Source organism: Eretmochelys imbricata, chromosome 6, assembly GCF_965152235.1.
Source record: "Eretmochelys imbricata isolate rEreImb1 chromosome 6, rEreImb1.hap1, whole genome shotgun sequence".
NCBI lineage: Eukaryota > Metazoa > Chordata > Testudines > Cheloniidae > Eretmochelys > Eretmochelys imbricata.
This window is the reverse complement of record NC_135577.1, coordinates 34590087-34599025: the sequence shown is the minus strand read 5'-3', so window position 1 is coordinate 34599025 and position 8939 is coordinate 34590087.

Genomic DNA, 8939 nt, shown 5'->3' with positions numbered 1-8939 from the left:
ACCGGATACCACAATTTATACAGCTTAGCTAGCTGATATCTGTTGTTTGCAGCAATGTATTTATATCTGATAAATGGTTGCCAATTGATAAATTCTTGTGAGCCTGAGATATTCAGCGATCAGCTTTCTGTAACTGGGGAGAATAAATAATGTAGTGGCGCAATGTGCCTTGTACCGCTGCCCTCTACAAGATGCAGTCTCAAAGATATGAGTCTGCTGCCTTTCACTGGCTGCACCAAGGACATAAATTCTTCACCTCCAACAGCAAATGGATTAGTTAAGTCTTTGCATGGGATTTATCTGCCAACCAGGGATTTTTGGCCAAGGATTAATTACAACTGCTTCAAACCTAGCTCAGGGCAGAAGAAGAGACCAAGTTATCACATCTGATGGCTCTTTGGTGGCTTATATGAGCTGGATTGCTGGTCTCAGTCCAGTTTGTAATGGAGAAGAGCCCACATTACAAAAACCACCAGCACAGTTGATGCTATTCATCACACTGTCTGGCGGTCTCAGCAGAGAAGCAAGGACTGAATGGGCATGGCAACTGGATTACTCACGGGTCTGTCTGTGTTTTGTGCAGCAAGAAGAAAGGCCTGTCCCTGGATGGGAGAGAGAGACATCAAGAGGTCATTTTATTGAGTGCTGCAGGTCCTCAAGCTTAAGAACATAAGAATGGCCATACTGGGTCAGACCAAAGGTCCATCTCGCCCAGTATCGTGTCTTCCGACAGTGGCCAATGCCAGGTGCCCTAGAGGGAATGAACAAAACAGGTAATCATCAAGTGATCCATCTTGTCACCCAGTCCCAGCTTCTGGCAAACAGAGGCTAGGGACACCATCCCTGCCCATCCTGGCTAATAGTCATTGATGGACCTATCCTCCATGAATTTACCTAGTTCTTTTTGGAACCCTGTTATAGTCTTGGCCTTCACAACATCCTCTGCCAAGGAGTTCGACAGGTTGACTGTGCATTGTGTGAAAAAATACTTCCTTTTGTTTGTTTTAAACTTGCTGCCTATTAATTTCATTTGGTGGCCCCTAGTTCTTGTGTTATGAGAAGGAGTAAATAACACTTCCTTATTTACTTTCTCCAAGCCAGTCATGATTTTATAGACCTCTATCTTATCCCCCCCTTAGTCATCTCTTTTCCAAGCTGAAAAGTCCCAGCCTTATTAATCTCTCCTCATACAGAAGCTGTTCCATACCCCTAATCATTTTTGTTGCCCTTTTCTGAACCTTTTCCAATTCCAATATATCTGATTTGAGATGGGGCGGCCACATCCACACGCAGTATTCAAGATGTGGGCGTACCATGGATTTATATAGAGGCAACATGATATTTTCTGTCTTATTAGTTGGACAGCTTGGACCACCTTTGGGTAATGCTGGGTATGTCTCTCCCTGTTTGGACAGGGACAGTATAAGAACAGACCCTTAGTCTGCCAGCATAGGGGAAAGGGAAGAAAGTTGTGATGACATATACATTTCTGTGTACTAGAAGAATAAGAATGTTTCTAATGTGGGAGTATAAGGTTTACAATGTCCTTAAATGTTCATTTCCTTGGGTCAAGTGCTTTCCTTTTTGTGATAGGGTGCTCACCCCCACACTAGCCCCAGAGAGGATAATATAGGAAAGAGAAGCCAATTAGTCATAAACTGCACCTGGAGGGGAACTAGACCACAGGGAGGCTTAATTGGGGATGAAGTTCACATGAGCAGAAACAAGCAGGACTTCCATGAAGCTAGGGCACTGGCAAGAGAGAAGGAGGATCTGCAGTCACATTCCCTGCTATGGAGTTATAGCCTATAATAGGCAGTGTAGAAAGTGGTCTGGGGAAGGAGCAGTAAGGGCTGGTAAGGGAGAGTAAAGACCTGAGCTGCTGGGTTGAGGGTCCCTGGATTGGAAGCCAGTGTAGCGAGCAGGGCTGGGTTCCCCTAAAAGCCACTGCAGGAGTGGCACACAAGGGGCAGCCTATTTGAGGGCTGCTGGGGATAATTTTGAAGGGGGCGTTGCTAATATCCTGGAAGGAGGGAAGTGGCACTTCAATGTGACTTGGCCAAATGGCTAAGCCACAAAAGAGAGGCGCTGCAGCTCCTGACTAGTGAGAGAGAGAGGCCACAGAAGCGAGTGACTGAGGCAATGGGCTGAGTGATTGCAGGATGGGGTGCAGACAGAAGTGAGGTAGTTCCCCAGCTGTGTCATGAGGAGGTGCCACTGAGCAATGAGTAGCTGACCCCATTATCTGTCACCTCCTTTACAAAAGGGTAAGTACATTGTCACCTAGCAACCTTAATGGTTTCTTTTTAAAATGATTTTTTTTTGCATTCATATGCTATCTCTTTAAGGTACTTCTCTGGCCCCCACTTCTGTAATATCTGAGTTCCTCAGTTTGTACTGTAGTAATTATCCCCATTTTACAGATGGGGAACTGAGGCATAGAGAGACTAAGGATAAAATTACCAAAAGTGATTTAGGAATCTGAGTCCCATTTTCACATGTGCATTAGGTACTTGCTTAGGAATAGTGAGATGCAGGCTCCTACATGCCCAAATCCCTGTTGAAAATGGAATGTAAGCTCTCAAATCACTTAAACACTCTTTTGAAATTTTCCCCCCTACGTCACTTGCCCAAGGTCACCCAGGAAGTCTGTTGCAGAACAAGGACCTGAATCTTGATTTTTCTGAGTTCCAGTCTAGCCCCATAACTGCTAGACCATCCTATGCCCCATAGTACTAAAATAGCATTGTCTGGATTTTGCACTGAGCTCTTACCTGAAGATTTGTTTTCCTTTTAAATTAACTTTGAACTCTTTACTAGATCCAAAACTATGGAGAATGACAACTGGCAAAACATATACCCTAGCCCATGAAGTGTCAAATACCTTCCTCTGATTTCAGTGGGAGTAGAGTGGGCTCAGACCTTTGCAGGATTAGCCCCACATCAGGATTGTTACTGAGTGTTTTCCATATGATTTAATTTTATGCCCCAAGTTTCTATATCTTTTGTCAGCGGAGCATCTAATTAGACTGAGACCCTCTATGGTAGGAGTGGGCAAACTTTTTGGCCTGAGGGCCAAATCTGGGTGGGGAAACTGTATGCAGGGCCATGAATGCAGGGCTCGGGCGGGGGGTTGGGGTGCGGGAGGGAGTGTGGGGTGTGGTATGCAGGAGGGGGCTCAGGGCAAGGGGTTGGGGTGCAAGGTGTGGTAGGGGGCTCAGGGTAGGGGGTTTAGAGCTCAGAGCAGGGGGTTGGGGTGCAGGAAGGGGTTCAGGGAAAGGGGTTGGGTTGTGGGGTGCAGGAGGTGTTCGGGGTGCGGGCTCTGGCCCGGTGTAGCTTACCTCAAGGGCTTTGGGGTGGCAGCAGCACGCAGCGGGGCTAAGGCAGAGTCGCTTCCTGCCCTGGCCCCATGCCGCTCACAGAAGTGGCCAGCATGTCCAGCAGTGGTTCCCAGGGGTAGGGCAGGCGGCTCCACTGCGTGCTGCCCTTACCTGCGGGTACCACTCCCGCAGCTCCCATTGGCCAGGAACTGGGAACCATGGCCAATGGGAGCTGCGGGGGGTGGTGCCTGCAGGCGAGGGCAGCGCATGGCGCCCTCTGTGCCCCCTTCCCCTAGGGGCCGCAGGGATGTAGTACCAGTCACTTCTGGGAGCAGTGCGGGGCCAGGGCAGGCAGGGAGTCTGCCTTAGCCCAGCTGCGCCATGGGGCTGGCAATCCCACAGGCCAGATTGAAAGCCCTGATGGGCTGGATCCAGCCCGCGGGCTGTAGTTTGCCCTCCCCTGCTCTAGGGCCTTCACTAGGGTTCTGTCTTGGAGCAGATTAGATAAGAGTACCCATGACACTCAGAAGTGAATAACTGGATGCTATAATAACTATATTAAAGGGAAGATCTAAAAAAAAAAAATCACATAAGTGCTACTGCCCAAAGTGAACTGCATCCACTCTCCCATTTTAAAGAAGCAAAGCAACTGAACGCATTTGGCTGTGTACTTATTAGAGCTGACCATATGCACCCATTACCTAAAATTGTAGATGCTCAGGACCTCTGAAAATGCCTTATTTTAAACTATAGTATGATAAAAGCAAAGTGTCTTTGGGAAAGTGTCTTTGGGATTTTTATTTCATTTTATTACATTCATTTCAATACCTATCTGAGGTGTCATTTTGTAACCAATCAAGGACACTGACAGACACGCACAATGGGCATCAAATCCTGATTTTCAGCAAGGAAACATTTCTATCACTTGAGCAGGAGGTCAACCCCCTTCACTGCAAGTAAGCAGCAGGCTGCTGAGGATAGCCATTACAGGAAGATATGGTTGTGTGAAGTTAGCTGCATCATTGTATAAACATCCTCGGGTTGAGTATGTTCTTTAAAGGGCTTTTTCATGAACTCAGCTAAAAAGAATATTAAAAATGCACCATTTATCTTATCAAAGGGGGAATATATATTATACTTTTAATCCCCTGCTTCCTTCCCCCCACCCCCGCACCAAAATGATTATAAGAAATGGAGAATATTTTCAGGCTCTCAAACCTGAATCACTGAGAACAAATGAAAGCTCAGTGGCAGTTTAATCCATTTGACAAACCTCATTACAACCAGCTGGTCTGGCTATCCATTTAAAAAGAGAGGAAATATTTTAGGATAGATCATTAGTCTTTCCCAAACTCTATGACCACACTGTAGCTTAGCAACCAGACTTTCTACTGACAACCTTAGAGATTTAGACCTTTTGAAAAATGATCAGAATCACTTGAGCATTACTTAAGTGGTCTTGATGCTGAGAAGGAATAGGCCTTAAAGGAGGTAAAATCCGATTCGGTGCTGGTCTACTGAAAAGTAGATGCTTAAAGGATCAGAATTACAGATCATGCTGTATGATGATAGTGGAGTTAGGCGACTGAAACCTTCCATAAAGCATTACTTTCTGACTCGGCAGACTTACAGTGAAAACCTGTGGATTCTAAGAACTCTCTACTCACTACCAGCTTCTTTACTGAAGCCAACGTGTCCTTTATCAATTTCAGCTTAAATGCAATATTTTAGGGTTGGGGTGTTTTTTTTTTAAGTAAAAAGGAGTGGGGGAAAGCTACTTTGCTCCTCAGGATGGAGACTTTTTATTTTTAAAACCATATTCTACCTGAGGACTAATTAATTTGAAATTTACAGCATCTGACTAACTTTGTAGGTGAATTTGCTCATACAGAGATCATATTTTTGTTGCCAAGGAAGCCCCTCCATAGTCTCTGCCTGCCTGCTGCTCTGTATGCTGTGATGTGAAGGTCATGAGCCACTTTCCAGTGTCCTTCCAATTAAGTTAAATAACAAACTGAAGACCGCTTGTGTCATTTAGCTATGAGACCCGATGATGAAAGCCTTGCATCTGTCAGCATGACTTCATGTGACACAAGTTAACATTTTAAGAGCTAGAAAGAGCCTGCGGAGAGATACAGGAGTCAATGCTTCCAGGAGAGTCAGCCACAGAGATGTGATTTGCAGGGGAGGATGCTTGTGCCTCTGCTTCAGTTTAGTGGAAAAGTTCTGAAAATGAATGAAGGAAAGCGTGATGAGGTATCTAACAACTCAGGTGGGGAAAGGGTTAATGTGGGCCTGAGAGGCCAATTAACCCACCTGGTTGCTAACAAGCTGTCAAATTATGTGACATCCTGATGGCTGAACTAATGGGGCTAATGTTGGCACTAATCTGGATAAGAAAGGGATGGTCATAGCCTCTTATAATGAGGGTGCTGCACCTAAAGGCAAAGAAGAGGGCTATAGGGAAGAAATTCTGCAGCATTGCTCTTGGTACTAGAGAGGGAGACTGGTAGGGTCAAGGAGTAAATTGAAGGAAAGAGTGAGACTTGGGATCCTCTACTGAGTTTTCAAAAGTCACCTCTGATTTTTGGGTGCTGAAACTGGGCACCCAAAAATGGTTGCAACCAAAATCAGAAACTACTTTTGAAAATTTGACCCTTAAATTCTCACCTGCAAAAATTACCAGCATAAAGCACTGATGTAACGAATCTTATTAATCTCTCCTTCCTAGAGATTAACAGGCTGTTCTCATTTAAGAACCATAAGAGAATGTGACAGGTTTCAGAGTAACAGCCGTGTTAGTCTGTATTCGCAAAAAGAAAAGGAGTACTTGTGGCACCTTAGAGACTAACAAATTTATTTGAGCAGAAGCTTTCATGAGCTACAGCTCACTTCATCGGTGCATTCAATGGAAAATACAGTGGGGAGATTTTATATACATAGAGAACATGAAACAATGGGTGTTACCATACACACTGAATGAGAGTGATCACTTAAGGTGAGCTATTACCAGCAGGAGAGCGGGGGGGCGGGGGGGGGGAACCTTTTGTAGTGATAATCAAGGTGGGCCATTTTCAGCAGTTGACAAGAACGCCTGAGGAACAGTGGGGGGTGGGAATAAACATGGGGAAATAGTTTTACTTTGTGTAATGACCTATCCACTCCCAGTCTCTATTCAAGCCTAAGTTAATTGTATCCAGTTGGCAAATTAATTCCTGTTCAGCAGTCTCTCTTTGGAGAATGTGGTGATTTCAACCAAAAGTGAGTCTCTGTCAGTTGCTCTCCTTTGACTATTACGTTTGCAAACTTAACTTGATACAAACAGTTCTTCCAAGTGTTTTAGAGGAGCAGACGCCTTCACAGAAATGAATAACTAACGAAAGACAGGCAAGATAGAGAAAGTATACAAACATACGGACAGATCCTTGTCTGATGTAAATCGGAGTCAATGGAACTATGCCCATGGACAACATTGGAGCATCTGGCCCACAGTGTGTGTAGAGAGAGAGAAGACTCTCAGTGCTCTGTTTGCTAGAAGACAGGACCGATCTGTACTAACAATAAGATTGATGAAGTATGAAAGTCTTCAGTTGCTTTGATTAAATGTGCAAGCTGAAATCCTGAATTTCTCTAATCCCCCTTTGATTTTAACTGATTTTTTTAAACCCTGATTTACACCTTTCAGACTGTATATATGCTGTTCACTTGCTTCCCACAAGTCAGATTTGTACATCATTTGTATGAGTCAGATGATAAATATAATGTGAAAAAAGTATATACAATTGAATAATGATATAGATCTATTGTAGTAAACCCCCTAGTATTAGACACTGTACAAACATATAACAGACAGTTCCTGCCCCACAGAGCTCACAAGCTAAGATTCAGACAATATGACAGGTGAAAAAAGGACAAACAGGAGGTGGGGTGAGGAAGAAGCAGCGGGTAAACAGGGTCTATAGCAGAGACAGCTGTGTGCAGAAATTAATGGTAACAGTGGTCTTAGTGGCTAGCAGCCAATGACACTCCATTGGGCAGGACATGCTGCACATTTGAGAAACCAACACAACTATATTAAAGGGAAGATCTAAAAAAAAAATCACAAAGTGCTACTGCCCAAAGTGAACTGCATCCACTCTCCCATTTTAAAGAAGCAAAGCAACTGAACGCATTTGGCTGTGTACTTATTAGAGCTGACCATATGCACCCATTACCTAAAATTGTAGATGCTCAGGACCTCTGAAAATCGGGCCCAAAATTGACACCCAAAATAAGAAGCCACAGCCTTCAAATACAGTACAGTGCCTTTCTTTCAATTCAAACAGGTTCCTTTCTACCTCATGAATTTAAAGTAGCTGCTCTTATTAGTTATAGGTAAGGCTGCGAGTCTTTGACTTTCTGGGACCTCTGTGACTTCTGCAGTGGCCAGTGTGGCTGAGCCCATGGCCACCCAAGCTGCTTGAGCGGCCCCAGGCAGCTGGTCCCGGACGTTGCCCCAGAGCAGTGGTCAGGAGTGGTGGTGGGGCCATGAGTGCCTCCCGCCTGGAGTGGCAATGGCGGCGGGGCCCTGGGCCGCTCCCTGCCTGGAGCCCCCTGCTGCCCAGCAGCAGCATCCACTGGAGCACCCCCCCAGATCAGCAGCAGCATCCGCCTGAGCGCTCCCCCCACCCGCAGCACCTAAGATTTAGTTAGGGGTATTTTTAGTAAAAGTCATGGACAGGTCACGGGCAATAAACAAAAAGTCACGTGACTGAATTGTAGCCTTAGTTATAGGATCACCAGAAGCCTATTGCCGCTTGCACAGAATGTGGTATGGGGAGTACTTGTCATGCCTCCAATAATGTTTAACACATTTAGTTGCCGTTTTCTTTCATTAACAACCTGTGGGTTGTCTTTGGGCTCTTCCCACTTTTATCTCATTTAGAATGGTCCCTCTCTCCTTATTAAAGTGGGCTTACTATAGATAGTGATCAAATTGTCCAATAGTACCTCCTTGAAGTGATCAAAATAAGAGATGGAAACTGTGTAATTTGCAATATGCATGATTCAGTTCTAGAGGCTCATCTCAAATAAAATGGAGAAGCAAATGATCAGTGATTGAATTAAGTGCAAGGCAGCATACTGGCTAACCTTGAGATTGCAGCGTCATTTGGGATGGGAGATGCAGACTAATCTAACATATCAAAATACATGTGTTGCAGACACGGAGCAGCAGAACTAATAATTTACAAATTCATCCCTTGTATAAATACACTGGAGCTAATGGACTTACACCATTTTATAAAATAGATAGATTTGTACCAGCTAAACATTGCCCAGATGTGACATGAAATCAGTAATAACATCAAGTGCAGTTACATTTTTTTAATAATAGCGTGTGTGAAGCACACAACAGCTTTAACAAGCATATTGTGCTCAGCAACAATAAAAACAAATAGAGTCCTGGGAGCAAAAAAAGTCAGACCTAATTTCGTACACTACCAAGTCAATTACATTTGATGGCCATGGAGAACAGAAACTGAAACTGTCTGCCCTAAAAATATTTGGATTGTGCTGTGTTTGATATCTATGTTCTGCAAACTAAAAACATAATTATTTCAATTGTTTCTTTTCATAAAA